This window comes from Rhinoderma darwinii, chromosome 7 (assembly GCF_050947455.1).
Source record: "Rhinoderma darwinii isolate aRhiDar2 chromosome 7, aRhiDar2.hap1, whole genome shotgun sequence".
NCBI classification, from domain to species: domain Eukaryota; kingdom Metazoa; phylum Chordata; class Amphibia; order Anura; family Rhinodermatidae; genus Rhinoderma; species Rhinoderma darwinii.
The window spans coordinates 89,435,596-89,450,798 of record NC_134693.1 but is presented as its reverse complement, the minus strand read 5'-3'; the positions used below and the strand labels follow the sequence as shown (position 1 = coordinate 89,450,798).

The following is a 15,203-nucleotide window of genomic DNA, read 5'->3' as shown; positions in this document are numbered from 1 at the left end:
AGCAGGAGAAGAGCTGCAGTGAAGACATAAAAGGTAAGTGCATGTGTGTTTAATATCCATATTCATGTGTGTTTAATGTCCATATTCATGTATGTTTAATGTCCATATTCATGTATGTTTAATGTCCATATTCATGTGTTTACAAGGTGTACTTTGTGTATAATGTGCATACTCGTGTATAATGTGCCTACTTAGTGTATAATGTGCATACTCGTGTGTACTTTGTGTACTATGCATACTTTGTGTATAATGTGCCTACTTTGTGTACTTTGTGCATAATGTGTGTACTTTGTGTACTGTGCGTACTTTGTGCATAATGTGCGTACTTTGTGCATAATGTGGTACTTTGTGTACTGTGCATACTTTGTGCATAATGTGCCTACTTTGTGCATAATGTGCGTACTTTGTGCATAATGTGCGTACTTTGTGCATAATGTGCCTACTTTGTGCATAATGTGCGTACTTTGTGCATAATGTGGTACTTTGTGTACTGTGCATACTTTGTGCATAATGTGCCTACTTTGTGCATAATGTGCGTACTTTGTGCATAATGTGCGTACTTTGTGCATAATGTGCCTACTTTGTGCATAATGTGCGTACTTTGTGCATAATGTGGTACTTTGTGTACTGTGCATACTTTGTGCATAATGTGCATACTTTGTGCATAATGTGCATACTTTGTGCATAATGTGCGTACTTTGTGCATAATGTGCGTACTTTGTGCATAATGTGCCTACTTTGTGCATAATGTGCGTACTTTGTGTACTTTGTGCATAATGTGGGTACTTTGTGCATAATGTGCGTACTTTGTGTACTTTGTGCATAATGTGTGTACTTTGTGCATAATGTGGTACTTTGTGTACTGTGCATACTTTGTGCATAATGTGCGTACTTTGTGTACTTTGTGCATAATGTGCGTACTTTGTGCATAATGTGCCTACTTTGTGCATAATGTGCCTACTTTGTGTACTAGTGTTTAGGTAGTGTCAGCAATAGTTACGGCGCGGCAGGGTGGTGGTGGAGAAGGGGGGCCCAAGTTTGGGTAACAGCCCAGGGCCCATGGTCTTCTTAATCCGCCACTGCTCCTACCTGTCTATGGGAAGGATGCATGCACCGCGCTCCATCAGCCCGTGCACCGCGCTCCATCAGGCCGCGGTGCACGCTGATATTGGTAGTTCTTTGATGGCCTGATAAGCATTGGCGGCAGTGGTGAGCGGCAGGGAGCATGGACTACATTTCCCATAACTCCCTGCATAGCCGCGCCGTCTGCAAGCACGCACCTGCGTCCCCTAGTGAAGCGGCATCTGCCTCCTCCCTTGTGTCTCCCTTGGACGTTAACGGTAGGAAGTATTCTATTCGTCGTTGGTTAGCAACAGCATTAAAACGTTATTATGTTATAAAAAAAAGAGTTCGGAGATTTGTTGTTCTTTAAAATTAAATACAAGTCAATGTGTGCACTTTATGTACAGTGAGACTATTTAATAAAGTTCAATTATTTATTACGCTGGGTGTGCCTGCTTGTATGTACCACTTTAAGTAGTAAATGCTTTAGTTCCCTATGGGTCTGAGCCTCTCTTTTTTGTTCATTTTCTGTAAGACCAACACTTTTAAAAGGGCCACTGACAGATACAATTGCTCCAGCGGTCACTTAGTACACAAAGGAGTGTTCCTCTCTGCTGCACTAAGCCACCGCTGGACCTAAACAATAATTCGCTGTAAAATAATAAAATAGATAATTGACATAACTGACAATGCGTTGTGTGACATGTCCAACATTCCAGCTTCTTTCTTCTGCGAATGCCTCAAAGCTGGCATTCTCTCAACATCAGGTGGGAAGAATGCCAGCTTCCAGTCATGCGCAGGAAAAAGAAGAAGCCAGACTGCTGGACTGATGTCATGCATCGCAAGCTCACAATGTAAGTTATTTATTTAATTTTTTTACTGCTAATTACCATTGTTTCAGTCCAGTTGTGGCTTTATACAGCAGGGAGGAGCATTCCTTGCTGTACTAAGTGAACATTGGAGCGATTGATCTGTCAATGGCCCTTTAAACATATTGTACGGCTCTCGCGGAATTATATTTCAAAATATGTGGCGTTTACGGCTCTCTTAGCCAAAAAGGTTCCTGACCCCTGCTATAAAGGGATTTATCATTTGGATTTTTATTTTGTAACTGCAATGTACTGGCATAGATCTATATGCCAGTACATTAGCCTGTGCACTGATTGTACACAGGCAGTTATTAGGGCATACCTCAGTATGCCCTAGCAACAGGAAATATTTTCAGACAGCCCTGGGGTCCTTCAATGGACCCTGGGTTGTCTGGCCATACAAGTTATGGGCTTTGATCGCGTCACAGTCAGGGGCGTAACTAGGAAAGACTGGGCCCCATAGCAAACTTTTGACTGGGGCCCCCCTCCCCTGGGTGTCACACAACCCACCCCCTTATAGATAGTGCCTTTTTTACAGCCCCCCCTGTAGATAACGCCATACAGCCCCCCCTCTGTAGATAGCGCCATACATTTCCCTGTAGAGTACGCCATACAGCCCCCCTGTAGATAACGCCATACAGCCCGCCTGCAGATAATGCCATACAGCCCCCCTGCAGAGAACGCCATACAGCCCCCCTGTAGAGAACACCATACAGCCCCCCCTGTAGGGAACGCCATACAGCCCCCCCTGTAGAGAACGCCATACAGCTCCCCCCTGTAGGGAATGCCATACAGCCACCCCCCCTGTAGGGAACACCATACAGTGTTCCCCCCCCTGTAGGGAACGCCATACAGAGTCCCCCCTCCCAAAAAAATGCGACCTACAGTGTGTCCTACAAAATACATGTATCCCCTCTCCACAGGATCTCCACAGGATAGGGGATACATGTGTGATCGCTGGCAGCGATAGGGAGAACGGGGGACTAAAAGTCCCCTGAACTTCTGCATGACAAACCTCTGACTTCCGGCGTCTGCGCAGCTCAATAAAAATGAAAGGAGCGCTGGTCACGCATGCGCACAAGCACGATCGGCGCTCCATTAATTTCTACGGAGCTGCCGACACAGACCCCGGAAGTCCGAGGTTTGTGATGGAGAACTTCAGGGGACTTTCAGTCCCCCGTTCTCCCTATCAATGCCAGCGATCACACATGTATCCCCTGTCCTGTGGATAGGGGATACATGTCTTTTGCTCTATTTTGCGCCTTCACGTGTTAGTTAAATGGCTATAACTTTTTTATTTGTTGGGGTAACGACGTGATTTTTGCTACGTTTTTTCCGTAGACAATGCAGGTTTCATTTTTTATCATTTTTATACACACCTTTTTTGCTATTTTAGAATTTTTATTCATAAAGTTTGAAAATAATACTAAAAAAATAAGCTTTTTTACATTTCAGCTATTTTTTTTTTGGTAATAACATAGTTTTACCCTAAAATAGACCTTTTATTTGTGATCGCCATTGTCTACCGTAAATTTGTCTATATTAGGGTAATTGGGTCAACGCTAGCGTTACAACAATGATTGGCGGGGGGGGGAACGTTTTTTTTTTTGGGGTGGGTATTTTATGTGTATTTATTATTTAATTTTTTTTTGCACTTTACTTTGTTATTTTTTTATTACTATGGTCTGTCCCCCAAAGGTCAAAGAAGACCTTTGGGGAACTTTATATATATTTTTTCTTTCTTTTACACCATGTTTTTCCACTGTAACTGGAGCTGCACAGCAGCCCCAGTTACAGGGGAAATCAGCCCTCTCATAGTGACGATTGTCCCTAATAGGGCTGTGCTGGGTCTAGTAAGACCCAGCAGCAGTCTGCCACTAACGGCACCCGGCGATCATGTGACCAGTCACATGATCACCGGGAGGAATAGAGACAGTGCCGCTGCTGCTGTCTCTATTCCTGTACACAGCGCGCATTGAGCGCTGTGTACAAGTGATCAGAGAAGACAGAAGCAGCGAAAGCTGCTTCTATCCTCTCCTCAGGGTCCCCGGCAGTCACTGACAGCCGGAGACCCGACATTCAGCTGCCCGATCGCGCGGGCAGCAAGTTAAAACCCGAGCCGTAGAAAGACTATGGCTCGGGTTTTAAGGACCCTGACCGCTGGCCGTAAAAATACAGCCAGCGGTCGGGAACCAGTTAATGGCAGATCGGGGAGATACCTCCCTGCTCTGCCGTAGTGTTCAGTGGCGGCACGGGCCCCCTCATGCCGCAGGCCCCCTAGCAGCCGCTACTGCTGCTACGGCGGTAGTGACGCTACTGGTCACAGTTATCTTCTGTGACGCGATCAATTTTCAGTCCCCTCTCCTTGATCGCCGCGATCAGCTTTAATCGCGGCGTTCAAAGGGTTAACGGCAGAGAGAAGATGTTTCTCTCCTCTCCGCTGTCAGAGCAGGGCTGTGGCTGTGTATTACAGCCGTTGCCCCGCTCTCGACCGCGCGCAGAGACGGCTGTCACACAGGACGAGAATGCTCATCCTAATGCGCGAAGTACTCGCCGCTCAGGACGAGCATTCTCGTCCTGTGTCGGCAACCAGTTAAATTGTATATTTCATAAAATTTTGAAATTATTTGGAGACACAGATACTATTATTTGAAAGGCAAGGGGTATGAAGTGGTTTCTCCATTGCACGTCTCAAAGAGAATTTAAAATGTGCAACATTCTTTCCCACTTAAAGAGACTGTCACCACATTATAAGTGCCCTATCTCCTATATAAGGAGATCGGCGCTATAATGTAGGTGACAGTAATGCTTTTTATTTAAAAAAACGATCTTTTTTCACAACGTTAGGAGCGATTTTGGTTTATGCTAATGAGCTTTCTTAATGCCCAAGTGGGCGTACTTTTACTTTCGACCAAGTGGGCGTTGTACAGAGGAGTGCATGACGCTGACCAATCGGCATCATGCACTCCTCTCCATTCATTTACACTGCACTAGCGATATAGATATATCGCTATGTGCAGCCTCATACACAAGCCCTAACATTACTACAGTGTAGTAATGTTAGGGTTTGTGTATGAGGCTGCACATAGCGATATATCTATATCGCTAGTGCAGTGTAAATGAATGGAGAGGAGTGCAAGATGCCGATTGGTCAGGGTCGTGCACTCCTCTGTACAACGCCCACTTGGTCGAAAGTAAAAGTACGCCCACTTGGGCATTAAGAAAGCTCATTAGCATAAACTCAAATCGCTCCTAACGTTGTGAAAAAAGATCATTTTTTTAAATAAAAAGAATTATTGTCACCTACATTACAGCGCCCATCTCCTTATTTAGGAGATAGGGCACTTATAATGTGGTGACAGAGTCTCTTTAAATAACAGGTACCTTGGTAGGGTCATTGGGATAGTATCCAACTAGGGTTGGATGAAGGTAAAGTACAATTCTCTGCTTTACTTTATAGATTTTTTTTCCTGGCAACACAAATGTCCAAGATATCCAGCTGAACTTGTTTGTCGACATATCACACTGTATTACCGGTAATGCTGCAAACATTTGCAAAACTCTACTTTAACTGGTTAATATATTACAAATGACTCTCAAGAGAACTTATGAGCCGGGAGAAGAAATGTAACTTTTATTTGCTTAATAAAAGCCAACTAAGGAGGTGTTGTTGTTTGCATATCTAGGTCATGTAGACCTTATTAGTCACGGTGTGTCTAATTATGTGATTTCATAGCTTTTTGTGATATAGTACACTGGTACACTATGTTAGGCCTTATTCAGACGAACGTGTCCGTTTGGCGTCCGCAAAAAACTGACACGTTTGTCATTCTTTAGTCAGTTATTGATGTCTGTATATGTACACATTTATTTATTTTTTCTCTTAATTTCTTATGAACTTGTGCGTGAATCACGGACAGCACACAGATGTGTGTTCGTGGGCTGTCTGTGATTTTCATGCACCCATTGACTTCAATGGGTGCGTGATGCGCAAAGAACGCACAAGAATTGGACATGCAGTGAGTTTAACGCAACGGAAACACGGTGCGTGAAAAACACTGCATGTCTGAATGACCCCATTGTCATTGCATAGGTCTGTGTGACGATCAGTGGCGTAACTATCGCCGTAGCGGCTGCTACAGGGCCCGCGGCATGAGGGGGCCCGTGTCGCCCGCCAGCACGGGCCCCCACCATGGCCGGAGGCTCCGCTAGCAGCCGCTACAGCGGGACGCCACTGAACATTACGGCAGAGCAGGGAGGTATCTCCCCGCTCTGCCATTAAACAAAAGACATGTATCCCCTTTCCACAGGATAGGGGATACATGTGTGATCGCTCTGCATTGATAGGGAGAACGGAGGACTGAAAGTCCCCTGAAGTTCTCCATCACAAACCTCGGACTTCCGGGATCTGTGTTGGCGGGTCTGTGTCGGCAGCTCCGTAGAAATGAATGGAGCGCCGGTCGCGCTTGTGCGCATGCGTGACCAGCGCTCCTTTCATTTTTAGTGAGCTGTGCAGACACCGGAAGTCAGAGGTTAGTCATGGAGAACTTCAGGGGACTTTCGGTCCCCCGTTCTCCCTATCGCTGCCAGCGATCACACATGTATCCCCCATCCTGTGGATAGGGGATGCATGTCGTTTAGTAGGACACACTGTAGGTCGGATTTTTTTTGGAGGGGGGACGCTGTATGGCATTCCCTACAGGGGGGGCTGTATGGCGTTCCCTACAGGGGGGGGGCTGTATGGCGTTCCCTACATTGGGGGCTGTATGGTGTTCCCTACATTGGGGGCTGTATGGTGTTCTCTACAGGGGGGGCTGTATGGCGTTCCCTGCAGGGGGGGCTGTATGGCGTTCCCTGCAGGGGGGGCTGTATGGCATCCTCTACAGGGGGGGGCTATATGGCGTACCCCTGCATGGGGGGCCTGTATGGCGTTCCCTACAGGGGGGGGCTGTATGGCGTTCCCTACAGGGGGGCTGCATGGGTTTCCCTGCAGGGGGGGGCTGTATGGTGTTCTCTACAGGGGGGGGGGGCTGTATGACATTCCCTACATGTGGGGTGCTGTATGGCGTTCCCTACAGGGGGGGGATGTATGGCGTTCCCTACAGGGGGGGCTGTATGGCGTTATCCACAGATAACGCCATACAGCCCCCCTGTAGAGAACGCCATACAGCCCCCCCTGTAGAGAACGCCATACAGCCCCCCTGTAGAGAACGCCATACAACCCCCCCTGCAGGGAACGCCATACAGCCCCCCTGTAGGGAACGCCATACAGCCCCCCCTGCAGGGAACGCCATACAGCCCCCCCTGTAGGGAACACCATACAGCCCCCCCTGTAGGGAACACCATACAGCCCCCCCTGTAGGGAACGCCATACAGCCCCCCTGTAGAGAACGCCATACAGCCCCCCCTGTAGGGAACGCCATATAGCCCCCCCTGTAGAGAACGCCATACAGCCCCCTCTGTAGATAGCGCCATACAGCCCCCCTCTGTAGAGAACGCACTTAACAGCTCCGTGTGTCATCACATAGGATGCGCAGCTGCGTGATTTTCGCGCAGCCACCATCATTATGACACTCTGTTTGGATGTTTGTAAACAGAAAAGCACGTGGTGCTTTTCTGTTTGCAAACATACTTTTGACTGCTGTTGCGCGAATCACGCGCGTCCCACGGAAGTGCTTCCGTGTGGTGTGCGTGATTTTCACGCACCCATTAATTCAATGGGTGCGTGATGCACGAAAAACGCAGAAATATAGGACCTGTCGCGAGTTTTACGCAGCGGACTCACGCTGCGCAAAAATCACTGACCGTCTGCACTGCCCAGTAGACTAGCATAGGTCCGTGCGACGGACGTATTACACGTTCGTCTAAATAAGCCCTTAAGTTTACTTTGCGTAATTAAATTCTTAACTTTCTATGATCACGCCCGGAAGTACCGTATTTATCTACTCTACTATTGTTTGCTCTAGCCACACCCTATATTAACTCCTTAACGCTCAGCGACGTACTATTCCGTCAAAGTCAGGACCCACTATGCTTGCTGTCAGTGAGTAGTGCAGTGTATTAGAATAGCGATCAGGGCCTCCTGTCCTCAAGTCCCCTAGTGGGACAAAGTAATAAAGTAAAAAAAAAAAAGTAAGAAAAAGATGTGTAAAAATAAGAATATAAAAGTTTTAAAAGTGATAAAAAGTAAAAATCCCCCTTTTTCCCTTATCAGTCCATTATTATTAATAAAAATATATAAACAAACAAATAAACTATACATAATTGGTATTGCCGCGTCCGTAACGGCCTGATCTTCAAAATGATTTTGTTATTTATCCCGCGCGGTGAACGCCGTAAAACAAAATAATAATAAACCGTACCAGAATCACAATTGTTTGGTCACTTCACCTCCCAAAAAATGGAATAAAAAGAGATCAAATAGTCACATGCACCTAAAAATGGTAATGATCGAAACTACAGTTTGTTATACAAAAAATAAGTCCTCACACGGCTTTATTGATGGAAAAATAAAACTTATTTTATTGTGCAAACGCCATAAGACATAAAAAAAACTATACATATGGTATCGCCGTAATCGTATCGCCCCGCAGAATAAAGTGAATATGTAATTTATATTTATATATACGGTGAACGCTGTAAAAAAAATAGAATGAAAAAACAATAGTAGAATTGCTGTTTTTTAGTCACCACGCCACTTAAAAATAGAATAAAAACTGATCAAAAAGCTGCATGCACCCCAAGAAAACTACAATGAATTCCTCAAGGGGTCTAGTTTCCAAAATGGGGTCACTTTTTGGGGGTTTCCACTGTTTTGGCACCACAAGACCTCTTCAAACCGGACATGGTGCCTAATAAAAAGGAGGCCTCAAAATCCACTAGGTGCTCCTTTGCTTCGGAGGCCGGTGCGTCAGTCCATAAGTGCACTAGGGCCACATGTGGGATATTTCTCAAAACTGCAGAATCTGGGCAATAAGTATTAAGTTGAGTTTCTCTGGTACTCTTTTAATAGAAAAATATAAAACATTACAAAATAAACGGTATTTACAAAACAAACACAACAAAATAAAACTTATGTACATTTCTGTACAATTTACCCAGCCTGGCCCTTCTTACATAAATCCCCATGCATACATAACTATAATCCCATACTCATTCATACACACACCTAAACCCCCCCAACCCCAAGAAAACATAACTATAACACTATATACAACATACTCTTAAAAACCATGTGCCAACCAATGGCCCCCTAAAAAAAAAATCAAGACATATATAAAACTAAATAAATAATAATCACAATAATAATATAAACAAAATAATAATAATAATAATAATAATAAACTCTAAAAATAAAAGTTACCATCCCATGGTGCACTTACTTCAGTGCACCATGTAAATGAAAAGAAAAGAACAAAAAACAACAAAAGAAACCCCCAAAAAAAAATAAATTTTTTTTATTTCCATATATTTTTTTTTCCTTTTTATTAACTTTTTATTAACTTATCACATTCATACCTAACCCTGTACATACTAACTTATCCATCACCACCCATCACCTCCCCCGACCAGCATCACTCCTCATGTCCTTCCATGTCCGCATAGTTCAGATGCTGGCCCCCACCACCCAACACATCACCCAACCAGCCCGATCCCACGTCTCATGTCCTCCTCACGTCCACGTAGTCCAGAATCGGGCTGGGCACACCCACCTATCTACTGCCCATCTTACCTAAACATTCACACAAACCCATGCATACACCTATACACCATATCGACACATAACTATAACCAAATACCATACTATATACATAAACCCGAAAACCTAAGTTTGGCTGCTTGTAAGCCCTTTTTCTGTCTCCAAAAAGCTCAAAACAAAAACCTACTTGTGCTTACTCAGCCCATCACCAGAGGAGAGAGAGAGGAAAGCCCCCCTAGAGCACCAGCCCAGAGGCCAAAGCCACCCCCAACCACCACCCCGGTCCCTATCGCTAAACCTATCTTGCTTGCCCTATCTCTATCCCTTATTACTTTATAAACGAATCTGTCCCTCCTGCTGTCTCTCATTCTGTCCCTATCGCTATTTCCCGGTGTCATGGCCATGCGTAGACCCCTACCTCCAGTCTAATACCCAGGGGCACCCCCTCCCCTCCCCCTGAAGGTTGGTTCCACCTAGGGCACCCTAAAATTAAAGCCCCTCCAAAGTCGAGAGGCCTTGGATGCACCCAGTTTCTCAACCTCCAGAGACCGGACCTTCACCAGGTCACCCATGATATTCCTACACACCTCGTCCTCCAGGAGGATTTTACACTGAGTCGATACTAAGCACCGTGCGTTCCACGTGAAATACCTGATCACTAAACTAACTAAAAAAGAAGTGCAATGATCCCTTCCACCCAGGTCTCCGAATGCCCCATAGGCCCAACCAGCGTAGGAGAGGTTGGTCAGACCGGGCCAACCGATGGAGTCACCCACCCGTTTGTAAACCTCTGCATTGAAGGGACACTGAAGCAAGAAATGGTCCATGCTTTCCAGCGTGTCATCGCACTCCTCCCGAGGACAACCTCTTTCATCGGAGTTTCTGAACTTCAGATTGCCCCTTACATACAGCCTCCCATGGAAGCAGCGCCAAGCCAGATCCCAAAACTTCTGGGGAATCCTCACAGAGTTTAAAAGTTTTAATCCCACCCCGAGGTCGCTACTTGGGCAGTCCCTGAGCGCCAGGGGCTTCTGGAAGCAGGTCAACAAGACCTTTCTGTCAAGAAATTTTCTCGACATGGTCTTGATCTCCCTCGCCTCCAGACCCCACCGACGAACAACCTTCAGAACCGGGGCGGCATAAGCCGGGAGGTGCCCATGGGGTGCACGCAGGTCTTTCGCTTGGCCTCCTGTCTCCCATTCCTGGAAGAAAGGCCGAAACCATCCCCTGCAGGAGGATATCCACAGAGGAGCCCTTTCTCTTTCAAAGAGGTTTGCCAAATTAATTTTAATGAAGGTGTTTACTAGAAACACCACTGGGTTAACCATACCTAACCCACCTAGTTTCCTCGGTAGGTAAGTAACCTCCCTCTTGATTAGGTTAAGCCTGTTTCCCCATAACAGTTGGAAGAACAGGCTATAGACCCGAGTCCAGAGAGGTTCTGGCAACATGCACACGCTGCCAAGGTAGAGCAACATGGGCATCAGGTAAGCCTTGGCCAGGTGAACCCTTTCCCTAAGGGACAAAGACCATCCCTTCCATTGGCCAACCTTCTGGGCAGCAATTGATAGCCTACCTTCCCAGTTTTTCATGGGGTAATCACCCGGGCCAAATTCAACGCCTAAGATTTTAGCAGACCCTTTGGGCTCTGGGAGGGTGTCCGGGAGATCAAAACTGGGATCCCCCCGCCCAGCCAGAGACTTTCACACTTGTCCCGGTTGATCCTGGACCCAGATGCCCGTGAGTAGCGCTCAACTTCTGACATCACCCACTCTGCCTCCCTCTCGAGGAGACAAAGATAGTGACGTCATCCGCGTACGCAACCACCCTCTGAGTGGCTTCCGGCCCCTCCAAGTCCATCCCCACCCCCGCCAATGGCCCACGATCGAGCCGCCTAAGAAAGGGGTCGATCGCGAAAACATACAGCAAGGGGCATAAGGGACAACCCTGGCGGACACCAGACCCAACCTCAAAGGGGGTTCCAGTCCAACCGTTCACCAGTGCAAAAGACTCAGCCCCAGCGTATAGGGTCTGGAGCCAATTAACGAACTCACCCGGTAGGCCATACCTCAGAAGGACTGACCATAGCCTGTACTATCTACCAGTCCTGTCACCACCTTACGACTCACTGACATCTTGCAGTTCTTGTAAGGGTCGGGCGAGCGGTACCTCCCGAAATCCCGTTCAAGAACCAAAGACGTGTGCCTATCATATTGGCATCTTTTGAGCAGAGCTTTCACCACGGAGATTTCCTCACGGCTACCTCCGGTTGAGACTAGATGTTCGAGTTTCCTCCTCATGTCTTGATACAGGCGATACCTGCTCATAGACCTGAGGCACAAGATCTGACGGAAAAACTCAGCCACCCGTTCTATGAACACCTCCCACCACTCAGACTTAGTACCACCTAGATCCAATAAAGGTACCTGGCTCTGAAGAAAATCCTCGAAGGCCTGTCTTATCTCTGCTTCTTCCAGGAGAGTAGAATTCAACCTCCATATACCTCTTCCCATCTGAAGGGACTCTGCAACATTCAAAGAAAACATAATCATACACTTATCGGAGAACTCCACCTCAATGACGGACACTGCCGAAAAGATGGCGTCCTCCTTTAAAAAAAACCTGTCTATCCTGGACCTACGACTACCACTATGATAGGTGAACCCCGAGTGGCCTGGGGTATACCGAATGTGGATGTCCTCCAGGCGAGCATCACTAGCTATTCTATTCAACTCGACACTATCATAGGCCAGTACCTTTCTGGAACCTCCTCTGTCTTGGGGCCTAACGACAGTGTTAAAGTCCCCTCCAAAAATGACTTGTCGGCCTGTAAAAAGGAAGGGCTTAATCCTCATGAAGAGACTTTTCCGGTCCCACTTTGTCTGGGGACCGTAGATGTTAATGAGTCTTAGCTCTTGTCCCCTCATGAGAACATCTAAGATCAAGCACCGCCCCATTTCTAACTCGATCATCCGCCGGCATGTGACCGATGCGGTAAAAAGTACCGCCACCCCGCTATATGGCTCAGCCGCAAGAGACCAGTAGGAGGGCCCACGTCGCCACTCCCTCCTAGCTTTCACGACCTCTGCCAAAAGTGACAGTCTGGTCTCCTGCAAAAACAAAATGTCAGCTTCAACCCGGCCGAGAAAATCAAAGGCTGCAAATCTAGCCATATTCGACTTAATGCTGGCAACGTTAATCGATGCCAGCGTCAACGGAGTGGGTGCCGCCATCATAAATGATTGAGTTAGACGGTTTTCTTCTTCCCACCCCTTGCTTTCTCCTCTGAGGAGGACCCCTCACCCTCTTTACCTCTTTTTTTTGTTGTTGAGTCCATAACCTCCACCACCCCCCTCCCATTCTCATCTCCTGAGTCCGGGCCGACCCCCTCCCCCGGGGACAGTGGCCCCCGCAGAAGAGGAGGCTCAACGACTCCTAGACTCCCTACCGTGCTCTCCCCCCCGGCCTGGGGGTCTGGAATATCCATGAGAACACGGTATCGGTTGGGGGAGCACACCAGGGGGGGTGCAGGTTTTGCCTTCCTTGGCCGGGGCAGGGCCAGATGTTTTTAGCCCTGTTTTGATGTTACCCGGTGTCCCCTGTTTTGTTTTAGGCTGTGACCTCCCTTCCTCTTCCACACTTTCATAGTGGGAGGACTGGGAGTCCTCAGCCCTCTGCTCTCTCTCTATCCTCCTTATCTCCTCGTTCAGTACGGCCTCCCCAAGAGCATCAGTATCCTGGGGGGCATCCAGGTCCGAGCCAGAGGAGTCCCCAGTTTCCTGGGTCCTCCTCAGCTCTCGTTCCCTTCTGCGTTTTTCCGCCCTTCTCTGACGAGAAGGGGGTCCCCTCCTGGCGTTCGTCCTTTGCTCTTGGGCTCTATCGTCTCTGTCCGCCCCCTCGCCCACGGAGACCTCCCTCCTTACATTCTCCGTAGGGTTGGAACAGACATTGACGACTGAGCGCGGACACCGACTGAAAGGGTGACCTAGGTCACCACACAGGTTACACCTAATCTGCTCACACGATGCGGCCAGATGGCCTACCCCCCCACAATGAGCGCACTTCTGCACAGTGCAGCTTGCGCTCAAGTGTGAGGGGTCGCCACACCGGTGACACAGCTTCGGCTGCCCCTGGTAGAAGACAAGGATTCGATCTCTTCCCAAGAAAGCAGATGATGGTATGTGGGACACCGTCTGCCCCAGACGCTTAAGTTTAACCATAAACGTCCAGGCTCCCGACCAGATGCCAAACTCATCGCAGTTCTTCCGTGGCATCTCTGCTACCTCACCGTATCTTCCCAACCAGGTCATGATGTCCACACAGGAAAGCAACTCGTTACGGGTAAGAACGGTCACTTTCCTGAGACCATTCTGGCGAGAGATTGCTTGCGCAGCAAACCCTCGCCAGCCGGGCTCGCTTTTCACCAGCTCATAGTTCCCCCAGAAGACCTCAAGGCCCCCCGGCTGAACAAAGCTGATGTCAAACTCAGCCGTACCATGAGGATGTATCAAGGCGTAGATGTCACTCGCCTTGAAGCCCATCTCCAGCAGCAGCTCCACCACCCTCTTACGAGGAGGGCACGCATCATTGCCACGCCACTGGAGACGGACCACATTCCTCCTGGCCACGGCCGGCCCGGTAGTTGGGAGCGACCACTGATCTCCCCGTCTCTCTCGGAAGGCATCCAGACCATGCCTATTTATCCAAAAGGATAGGTCCTTCTGCACTCCCCCTACTGTTATTGTCTGCTTCCCCTCCCTTAAGGCTTCTAGGAGGCGCTGTTGCAAACTGCAGTCCCTGGGCCCAGAAGATGAGGTTGGGTGGGCCGACGGTCCCCCCACCACAACGCCCGCATACGACCTGCCGGGCGCTCTGGCAGAAGGAGCAACCGGCCCGCCACTGGTTGACACTCCCCCCACAATATTACAACCCACATTAACATCCATAACATTAATATCCACAACATTACCACCACCAACAATATTACCAACACTACTAACATTACCATCAATATTTACATTTCCACTTACATTCCTCTCCACAACTTTCATACCGGCCAGGCTGGTTACGGAGTTCTTCCTTTTGTCCATAGGCTTTTTATATGTTGTTTTTGTCGTTTTTGGGGTCTCCACATCATCAGGTGCCGCTACTTCTGGGGTGCCGCCGGATATCTCAGGCGGCAATCCCTCAGCACCCTCCGCTTCACCGACCTCCATTTCTGCTGCGCCACCAATGCAATGTTCGGGAGGAGGGGTGCCGTCACCCCCCGTGCCCGCTAAACCCCTCCCACCGCCTTGCGGCGATGCAGATGGAGGGGCCGCAGGCACAGCTAGAGCCGCTCCTGGCACCAAACCACCCCCCCTCCCATCGGGGGGTGGCCAGCAGTGCCGGAGCCTCTCCTACTGCCACAACTCGCTGCCGCAACACTTTTTGGTGCGTCCGCCGGCCGAGTCACATGACCAGCGGACTTCCGGTTTTCCGGCGCCACATCCGGTTTCCGGTTCCCCCCGTCCCCCGGTCTCCGGCTTGCGCCAGAGGCCGGCTTCTGAGGTTCCCCATCCGCCGGACACGCC

At 48.4% G+C, this 15,203-nt stretch overlaps 1 long non-coding RNA gene across 1 annotated transcript in view; it reads left to right on the top strand.

The window, feature by feature from the left end:
* Positions 1–1,862: 1,862 nt before the first annotated feature.
* The window catches only part of LOC142657262 (uncharacterized), a 36,468-nt gene continuing 23,127 nt past the window's right edge, over positions 1,863–15,203 (top strand). The window contains exon 1 of the long non-coding RNA XR_012849863.1: positions 1,863–1,916. This is a non-coding gene — a long non-coding RNA (uncharacterized LOC142657262). The remainder of the gene's footprint in view (positions 1,917–15,203) is intronic.